This window comes from Hyperoodon ampullatus (genome assembly GCF_949752795.1).
Source record: "Hyperoodon ampullatus genome assembly, chromosome: 19".
Lineage (NCBI taxonomy): Eukaryota > Metazoa > Chordata > Mammalia > Artiodactyla > Ziphiidae > Hyperoodon > Hyperoodon ampullatus.
The window spans coordinates 34,022,931-34,034,103 of NC_136932.1; positions in this window are offsets into that span (position 1 = coordinate 34,022,931).

Consider the following 11,173-nt stretch of genomic DNA (forward strand, 5'->3'; position numbering starts at 1 on the left):
CCAAGCTAGTCTCTGCCATAGATGAGAGAGGCAGATGGGGAGTGTTAGGGCAACGAAAAAGTGAAAAAAGGAGTTAAGACAGGAGGAAGTTGAGGGAATGGTACAGTGGTCCTCAATGTGGCCCGCACATTAGAATTCCCCTGGGAACCTTGAAAATGTAATAGATGTTCAGGCTAAGCTTCAAAGATTGTAATTTCATTGGCTTTACATTAAAAAAATTTCTCCAAATGATTTTAATACACAGACAGTCTTAAGATCCACAAGCACAGTGGGTGGGTTTGACCCAATTTGCTATCTTGGTATATTTTCCAGGTGAACTGTCCATGGGTATCTTCTTGGATTTAGAATTTTGGCCAGAACTTGGTTTCTGAGCTCTCAGGCTTCATGTGGACACAGCTGGCAGAACAACCATTCTGTGCTGTTTTTTTGCAGTGAACTTAGGCAGAAATAAGACCAGGACAAAGTCTACCCAATGGCATCTAGGTGCTGGTGCTGACCCCAGATTGATCCTGACATAGAAATCATCTCATTTCCCTCCTCTCACAGCCACAGGGCCAGTAATGAGAAGACAGTTTGCCTCAGAATGTCCCTGGGATAGAGGGTGGGAGGACCACATGCAAAGGTATTGACAGGAAAAGAGTAGCACGTTTACCGGAAAACTGTGGGTAGTTCGGGATGGCTGCAGTGTAAGATGTGCAGGGGTGGCAGGTAACCAGGTTAGACAGGGAAGCAGTTGGGCAAGTGGATTCACGTGTTATCCTGGAGACGTGGTGTGGCCATCACAAACTTTGCACCTGTGAGTCAGGGTACATCTTGATGGTTAGCGAAGCAGTTCTGCCAGCAACCTGCGATGGTGTGGAAGAGAGGTAAGACTGGTCCAGACTAGGGCTGGAGGGAGCGGGAAGGAAGTCCTGTCCCTTTTTCTGCTCATAAATATCTATTTTCCTCACACCCCAGGAAGCCAGTCTGATGCCCTTGTTCCTTTAGTCCCTAGAGCTCTCCAAGCTGGGGCCAAGCTGGGGCCCTGGCGGGAGGCCGAGTTATATGTAGAGCTGGTTGAGGAAGGAAAGCTCCACTGAGGAGTTAGAAGCCCCAGGACCGTGGGTTTTCTGGGTGGTGGTGCAAGTTTCTGAACAGGGTGCTTGTTTCAGGACTCTGATAAGGCCTTTTACAAGAAAATGCCAGCATTTGCAGTGAGGGTTATTTCCCACAGGAGGGTCCATCACCGTGGGCAGCTGTATAAGAATTCTAACACTGCTGCCATGGCTACCAGCCATCTTTTTCCTCTTGGCATATTGCTTTCAGTTTGAGTCCCATACGAAGTCAGGCTGATGCTTTTGAATTTTCTTTGCTTTATCATGAAGGTGATACATCTTCATTATAGAGAAGCTTCACCTTTCTATGACCCCAAGCACTGGGCCTTGGCGCTGACCTGATTCACCTTCCTTGGCTCCAAATGTCTGCTGCCTGTTTCCAAACCTCAAATCCCACTCAGGGGATACATTTCTGCTGCGGGCTCTGTGGGATTCTGCCAAAGGGGTATTTTCAACACTCACTTCTGTAAGTTCTGGAACATTTGGTAGAAATCTATTCCTTACCTTATATAGTAGCACCTCATAAAGTTGCCCTGGAATCCAGATCTGGTCCCTGAGAAGTCGGTGAAAATGGTTTCTCCAAGTGAGCTGTGGCTGCTAACCAGACCGAGGGCTCTTGCTTGTGTCTGTACGGGAGCCACCTCCTGCCCAGCAATGTCTTCGGCTCAGAGCTGGCCTGGCGTTGACAAGGGTCACAGCCGTCTTCTCCATCCTTCCCCTGTGGACAGGAAGCCTTTTATGAGGTGCAAGGAATCCTCCTCTTTTCTTTGAAGGCAGTCATTTGTTTCCTCAAAGAATCATGCATGGAGGCAAGACTACAAACATTGCTTCACCCTTGATACTCTACTTCTAAAAGGCGGCTGCCTAGTCATTATTTGTTATTGTAATTTATATGAACTCAGAAGAGTCTTTGCCCTTAAATCCACATTGGATCCATGGATGCTCAGGATCTAGGATGGCCTGGCAGCTTTTCCATAGGCTCAGAAAGCTGCTCCTGGCAGGGGTACAGGGAGACACTTGGCCCATCTCCTTGCTTTACAGAAGAGGCTATGAGACTTAGAGCAGGAACGACACCAGCTTACAGGTTCCCCTTTGTGGTCCTGTCCTCAGCCCAGTGGGATTTTGGCGAAGACCAGGCAGAAATTCCTAAGGGCAGCATAGACATGTTTTGGGCACAAGTACAGGCCCTCAAAGGGACCCTAATGTAGTCTTTTTAGTTCTGCCTGGACCACTGGTTAAAGGCTTCCGAAATTCTCTGAACTTGCTACTTGGCTAGAGCCTTTAGGCCCTGACCCTGAGGGCCACACAAACTAACCCTTGGTTCCCCACTTAGACTCGGCCAGATGTACCTTGTGCCAATTTCGGTTTACCTCAGTGTCTGTTTGACTTTCCTCTTCTAAAGGTTTGGTGACTTCCCCTCATTTCTTACCTCATCCCACACTGCATTCTTGTGTTGGGTGCCTCAGAGCAGTTATCATCACTTTTCCATTGAGCAGTCCTTCTTCAAAATAAAATTTCTGCTGTTGCTCACTAGGTAAACCAGTGCAGATATAAAAGCCTGCTTGACCCCGACGGGCTTCAGAATCACCAGTGAACTAGTATTTTAATAGCATGTTGAAAATGCTCACAGGATCCTCCTTAGAGTATCCTATGTACAACCCAGATTCAGAATTAGGAGGTTTGGGGTTCAGTCCAGGAACCTGCATTTCAAGCATCCCTGGAGATTCTGATGTAGGATTTTAAATGAATTTTAAAAAAATTCCAGTGATCTAATTCAGTCAGTCCAAGACCATGTTTTGAGAGATATTCTCATGTGGTCTTAAAATGTTACAGTTTTTAAAAATACTGCTTAAGTGGATGGCCAGGTGAGGATCATATGATCCATGTTTTGAGGGGACTTAGAAGCTAATAAAAGACGTTGTGAGGTAGATATCTGGGTAAATAGGTAGATAGATAGGAAGATATAACCCCTTTCTTATTGAGATAAAAAATGTTCTCCATTATGGTTTATTACAGGATATTGAATATAGTTCCTTCTGCTATACACTAAGACCTTGTTGTTTATCCATTCTATATGTAATAGTTTGCATCTGCTAATCCCAAACTCCCGATCCATCCCTCTCCCACCCCTCTCCCCCTTGGCAACCACAAGTCTGTTCTCTATGTCTGTGAGTCTGTTTCTGTTTTGTAGATAATTTCATTTGTGTCATATTTTAGATTCCACATACAAGTGATATCCTATAGTATTTGTCTTTCTCTTTCTGACTTACTTCACTTAATATGACAATCTCTAGGTCCATCCATGTTGCTGCAAATGGCATTATTTCATTCTTTTTTATGGTTGAGTAATAGTCCATTGTGTTATATACCACATCTTCTTTATCCATTCCTCTGTTGATGGACATTTAGGTTGTGTCCATATCTTGGCTGTTGTAAATAGTGCTGCTATGGACATAGGGCTGCATGTATTTGAGATACTCTTTAAACAACTAGAATGTCTGAGTTTATTCTGCTTTGACTCTCTTAGTTGGAATCAAAAAGTAGAACATGGTTCTCCTGTCATAAGACCCACATCTTTCCATTGTCTCTCTTATCTGTAATTTGCCTGTCTAGGTAGCTCTGATAGCAGCTGCTTATCTCCGTGCTGTCTGGGAGGACTTGCTCCTGAGTAAGAGGAAACAGACCCCAGGCTTATTCACTCTTATAGTCTCCAATGTGGAAGTAGGCTCTGAAAGATGGAAAGAGAGTTTGTTCCAGTAAGTCCAACACAGGCTTATTTCCTTTCCTCCCATAGCAAGGGTAGAAGAGGAGGCTTTGGAGGTGGGGCTGCCTGAGTGACGTGGGGAGGAGCTGGAAGAGCTGGGTGACTCTCCTGCAAACACTAGTTATCACCTAGTACTGTCCCACCCACAGTTATCCCTGGGCCCACCCATCTGCTTGCCTTCATTCCTATGCATGGTGCCCCCACACTGTGTGGCATCCAACTTAACTAGGCTCTTGACCGAAAATGTGTCTACGGTTCTCAAGCTAGGTCTTTCTCCCAAGACTTACTGCTGCTGTGTCAATGTTTCTCTACTTCCGGATGCCTCCAACCCTACCACTTTCCTTCCTACTCTCAGCAAAAGACCCTGCCAGGTACTTCATAGAGGAAATAGAGTCCATCCAGTTTCCACAGTTTCCTTCCATCAAGTCTACAAAGGTGGGTTTACCCACATTCACCCACAGGCATCCTATCCTCTTGCCTTGGAATACAGGAAAATGTGACCCTCTCCTATATGAGTTTAATACTGTGTCTGTGCTCTGCATTGCATTTCTTCCCTGTATCTCCCACCCAACCCTTTACTGGCTGCTTCCTGTCAACATTTAAGTGTGCTTGAGCCTTTCACCCCTGTATAAAAATGTCTTTCTACCCCTTACCTTCTTCCATTTCCTGTCCCCTCTCTGCTCAGGCACTCAGCTAGAGGTCTTTTAAAAGTTATCTGTGACTGTTGCCTTCATTTTCTCACTTTTCTCTTACTCTTTTGTCCACTGAAATCTGACTTTTTCTCTTGTCGGCCCATAAAACCATAAAACTGCTAGGGCCATCCACTGCCTACATGTAGGCAGTGTCAGTGGACACTTTTAAGGCCTTTGGCAAGAGATCCCCCTGGGCAACATTCGGAACTGTTGACAAGGTTCTCCACTGTGAAACACTTTTATCTTGGCTTCTATGACATTGTACTTCCCTGGTTTTTCACCTACTGATCAGATTGCATCTTTGAAATCTTTGTGGGTTTTTTTTTTTTCTGTTCAGCCCTTAAGATATTGGTGTTGTTAAGAGGCCTTCACCTTTCTCACTCAACACATTTTCTCCCCAATGGTCCTCAACCCACCTATGTGCTGATAACTGCCATTCATGTGCTCAACAATAAATATTGAATTAGAAACAAATAGCATGAAAGATAAATACATTCAAAAGCTGGATCTTTGAAAAGAGCAACAAAACAATCAACTCCTTTTGAGCCTGAATAAAAAAAAAGAGAGAAAGAATAAAGACACCTAAGATTAGAAATAAGAAAGGAGTTATCATAGATACAGAAGAAATGAAAAGGTTCATAAAAATTTCTACATCCAACTACTGCGGTAGAACATTTAAAACCCTAGGATGAGGGATGATTTCCTGTTATACTGGATTGGCCCAAAAGTTCGTTCGGGTTTTTCTGTCACATCTGTTGGCCAACCCAATAATAATATAATTCATCAAATTTGACTCAAGAAGTAGAAAATTTCAATAGGAGAAAACTTCCAATAAATGAGATTGGAGAAGTGGTTAAAGAGGCACCATTGGAAAAGGCATTGAGAAAAGAATGTAACATAGTTAAATTCTGCCTCACCTCTAAAGAAGAGGTAGTTACACCAGTAGTTAAACAATTCCAGATCCTAGAAAGTGGTAGAAACCACCTCAATTCATTGCATGCAGCCAGAATAAATATAATATAAAGACCTGAAAAGATGATAGCACCGGAAAGAAGCTTAAGCTTAACCTCACTAGTGAATATAGATGCAAAAATGTTAAAATATGTATGAGAAATAGGACCTTGCAATCAAAAGAATGATCAAGTAAAGTTTATTCCTTGGAAATGTATACATATTTGGAAATTCATCAATATACTATACTAAATGAACAAATTAAAGAGAAAGTAGCATTGGGCATAGTAGATTCTGAAAAGACGTTTAGGATCCATTTATAATAAAACTCTAAAATATAGATAGAAGAAAGGGACTTGAATATAATAAATATAATACCACATTCCCCAAGCCAACAGCAAATATTAAACCATTTTAATTAAATAGAGAAATAATAGCATTTCAGTTAAAATCAGGAACTAGGCAGGGATGCTTGTTATCAGCATTATTATTCAACATTGTTTAGAATGTTCAGGTGAATTCAGTAAAAGAATGAAATAAATGGTATAAAATTAGAAAAGAGAATACATAAATACATATTTTTGCTGATAAAATGATTACACACCTAGAAACCACAAGAGACTTTTGCAAGAAATAAATAAGACCAATAAATGAGATTAGAAAAGTGGTTAAAGTTGAGCCATCATATTTCGTTTTTGCTATTATTGATGAACAGTATTTCATTATATGGACACAACAAATTTTATTCATTCATGCTTCTGTTGGTGGATACTTAGATTGCTTCTATTTTATTTTTGTTGTTATTGTGAATAAAGCTACTATGAATATTGTATACAAATCTTTGTGTGGACATATGTTTTTATTTTTCTTATGTATCTAGGAGTGTAATGGCTGAGTTGAGAGAGTACATACTGTATAATTCCATTTGTGTAAAATTCTAGGAAATGCAAACTAAAGTATATCGACACAAACAGATAAGCAATTGCCTAGGTTTGGGAGCAGATAGGGGGGTGGATTACAAAGGGGTATAAGGAGACTTTTGGTGGTAGTGGTAACATTCTGTACTTTTATTGTGAAAATAATTTCATGGGTGGAATTATCTGTTAAAAATTCATCAAATCATACAATTTAAATGGGTGCAATTTATTGCACAAAAATTCTACCTCAGTAAAGATGATAAAACACATATTCAGTGTTTTAGTTATTACAAACTAAATTAGTTATCAGTTATAACTATGTTAATATTGTTTACTTTTAAGCTGGGTATTTTGCTATTACCGTATTTCCTTTTTTATATACATTTTTGTTCTGCATGTAGTTAATAATTGCTTTTTTAAATTTGTGATGTTTTCCCTCAGCATAATGAATGTCTTCCACCATTTTCTAAAGTTCTTCAAAATGTTTCTTAACATAAATTTCCACATTAAAAATCTGTTCAATAGTATATCATTTTCCTGAGGACATTTCCTGAGGACATTGCTTCTGGAGCCATCCATGCTCCATTGTGGATGGAGATTGCTTACTAATTTGCCCACATACTGATCTGCAACTTTCTTCCATCAATGTCTTGGGATTTGCCTTCATCTCTCTTTTGAGTATAGGACCCTCTCTTTCCCACCTTCTTCACTTTTGGTGTGGCATATCTTCCAGAAGTTTCCTTAGACATGGCACAAGAGAAAATGTGTATTTTTTTAGATTTTGAGTGTCTGAAAATGCCTGTGTTCTACCCTTATACTTGGCTGATATGTTAGCCGAGTATGGAATTCTAAGTTGAAAATAATTTTCAATAAAAAAATTGAAAATATTGTTTCATTATTGCTTTTGAGATATCTGATGTGATTTTTATCCCCTGATCTTCAATTGAGACCTTTTCTCCCTCTTCGAGAACAAGATCTTCTCTGGAATGCTGAAATTCCACAGAAATGTGCTTTGATGTGGGTAATTTGCACTTATCATGTTGGTACTTTGGGGGGCCTTCTTCGTTTGGTGACTTGTGACTTTCAGCTCTGGGGAATTTTGTGTATTATTGATGTGATAATTTTGTCCTTTTCCTATTCTCTGTTTTCTCTTCTTAGAATTCCTATCTGTTGGTTGTTGGACCTATTGGTTCTACCGTCTAATATTCTGTTCTATCCTATTTTCCTTCTACTTTCTTTCTCCCATTTCTCAGGGAGATTTCCATTTTATCTTCCAACCCTTTTAGTAATTATAAAAAAATTTACCTGCCTAATTTTTAATCATCAATAAATCTTTATTGTTTTACAATTATTATTTTAAAAAATAATGTTCTTGTTTTATTTTCTTTTGTCTTCTCCTTAGAAGAAAGCTTTGTGAAGTCGGTGATTTTTATTAATTTTGGTTGCTACTATATTGCCTGCATGTAGAAAAACGTTTGACACACTATTCACACTCAAAAAACATGTGTTTAATACATAAATTGGCCTCTCTGCAGATATTATCTAGAGTCCTCTGAAGTTGTCTTTTGCTTCCAGTTACTGTCTATTTTGTGTTTGATTGTTTTAGTCTCAGGCTGGAAGTTTTCTTCAAATGTCAGAGGATCTTTTGCCTGTCTGTTTGTATTTGAAAGTGAGGTTGGTTCCTTGACCCTAGAATGAGGACTGCTGGGGTTTCCTCCCCACTCAGCTTCACTGGGTCCGGCTCACAGGGCTTGACAAGTGGTGAGCTTCACTGCTGGACCAGTGGATTTTTTAATCAGTGACACTAAATACTAGTAGCTGTAGATATTTGCTATTAGGGGTTTGAGTTTCTTGAAAGGACAATATCTTCATTTACTAACCTACTTGGAGAAAGTATGGGGTGGTGAATAATTATTGGTCAGAGGAAGAGGGAGAGGAGGCTCCCTGTTCAGCATGTAGACTTTTTACTTAATCCCCATGGTATCACCCTAGACGAGAAGGGCTTTAAATTATAAACAATTGGTCAAATCCAGCCCACCGCCTGTTTTTATAAATAAAGTTTTATTGGCACACAGTCCCACCCATTGGTGTAAATATTATCTATGGCTGCTTTTGTGCTACGATGTCAGAGTTGAATAGTTGTAACAGAGACCATATGGCTTGTGAAGCCTAAAATATTTACTATCTGGATATTTATAGGAAAAAATTTGCTGACTCCTGTCTTCAACCTTCATCTCCATCTCTCTATGTCTGGTGGCCCCATGTCCAAAGCTTCTGTAGTTCATATTCTCTGGAGACTCTACCTCCTACTTCCTAAAGGGGAAGAGAAAAGATGGTTGCTTAACTGTGAGAAAGGAGTGAGAATGGATATCTAGGAGTTTGATTTCTTCTTGTCCGTGCTTTTATGCAAGCCTCATGGTTTCAGCACTCCCCCACAATCTCTTACAGGCTCTGGTACCGCCACTTTATTATTTCCTAAAAGGTTCTTCAGGATGATGATTGACAAATACTCTGTGAGCCTCTTAGTTTGAGTGTCTCATCTTTTTAAAGTCATTTTCCATGTCTTCATTCAGTCTCAGTCTTCATATATCTTGGTTTAGGGTTCAGGGACGTCTCATAGTTTTACTTAAATGTGTTTCTGTTTCTTATTCTATTTGTTGACTTAAGGTGATAGAAGTATCTTAAAGTTCAAATGGAAGTATAAATTTCTGATAAGAGCAAAAAGAAACAAACAGATCTCAGAACTCACTATAAATCCACTGTGATAAGAGCAGCATGAAATTGGCATGAGTGGATTGATAGTGATCTATTTAAAATGGATCAGTGAATCCAAAGAGTGAATATAGTAAAGGATCTCAGTATGTACGATAATTTAATATATTAGTGTTTTGTCAGGGCTTTTTGTTGCAGACAACAGAATTCACTCTAGGTAGTTTAAGTGAAAGGAAGCTTCTAGAAACTATCTGGGAAGATGAAAGAACAATGGTTGGATGCTATGCAGCAAGGAAGAAGGTCCAATCATACCCCAGACTTTTCAAGCAGAAGTGTCACTGCTGCTACTCTTACTGCTTGGTGTTTACAATACAAGAACTTGAGAAACCTTTCACAGTCACTCCAGGATAACAAAATACCTGCTCTCCTTTGCTTACCAGGGAAATAAGGTCCCCTGTGTGCAGCTCAATATCCTGCTATCCTGTCAGCTCCAAGACTGGCTTGGGTGTGTCTGCCCAGTGGAATGCACATCACTTATGGAGCCTTAGGACAGCTGATCTGAGAATGTAGGATTTTAGCCTTCCAGACTCTATAACTATAAAAAGGTAAAGCCACACCATAGTTATCTTCCACGATGACAAAGGCAGTGTGACAGCACATCAGAAAGAAAATAGCCTTGGACCCCTATCCCACAACACTAAAAGATCCAGACAAAAAAAGGAGGATATAATAAAATTTGAAAAAAATCCACGAGGACCAGAGACTTAAATGGAATAAACTTAGCAATGGAATTCTTATAAGTACCTCCTAAACTACCTCCTTAAGCAAGAGAGAAAGTCCAGAAACTGTAGAAGGAAATATTCTGACTACATAAAAGTGAAATGTTAATTGCAAAAAAAGATAGCACAAGCCATTGTTATTCCTAATGTGGGGGGCGGACCAGAGCCAATCTATAGTGTGCTACCAACCAATGTCTTGGTAAGTGCACAGGCTGAGAATAAGCATTTATAAACTTATGCAGCGGTTTAGCACTGCCATGACATCCAAATGTGTGATTTTGTATTGTATGAAACATCGATCTGCTATGGATTCGAAATTGTAAAATACTGGTGCTTTGCCACAGAGACTTTGAGATGCACTGCCATAAACAAAGTACATATACGTGTATGAGCTCTGGACAAAAGTTACTTGCAATGCAGCTGACAAAATATTAAAATCTGTAGTATATATGAATTATACAATTGACCTGAAAAAATGAAAGAGTGGACCAAGGGATTAGCTGTAATTCAGAGAAGTGAAATCCAGAAGTAAAGTCATTTGTCATTTGAATTCGTGAGTGGTCAGGGCTATGTTTTAGTCTTCAGACTTATAGAAATTGGAAAGAGCCATAATACCTATTGCTAATGCAGGTATGGGGAAATTCTTACACATTGCTAGTGGAACTGTGAATTGTTACCACCTTTTCAGGAAACAAACTTGCCAGCACCCATAAAAATAAAAATAAATTGAACGTAATTCTTGACTCAGCAGTATTCTTCCTGGGAAACCTATCCCATCTAAATAAAAGCACCTGTATAAGTAAGCATATCTGTTCAAAGATGTTTATTGCAGCCTCTTTCGTAGTGGCAAAAACCTAGAAACAAAGGGCATATCAGTAATAGGGGAATGGTTGAAGAAATTATAGCCCATCCACCCCTGGGAATCTTATGTAGCTATTAAGAAGGATGAAATAGAATTATACCAATTACCTTGGCAGGATTTTTGTGAGGTATCCTTCTTGAGTAACAAAAATAAGATGCAGAAAACGTTTAATATGATCTCATTTTAATGAAACCGTCAATGGAAAAAATGCTGTATGGGTTTTTACATCTGTATATATGTTAAAATATACTTATGAAAAAATGGAGGAAAAAAAATATATAAAGTAGGTTATTAACATGGGTTATTGTGGGGGGTGCTGGTGAAGATGTGGAGATGCAGGCAAGAGTCAGAGGGGAGGCCAGAGAAAGCAAAGACTGTATTATAAATCCCATCATGCATGGG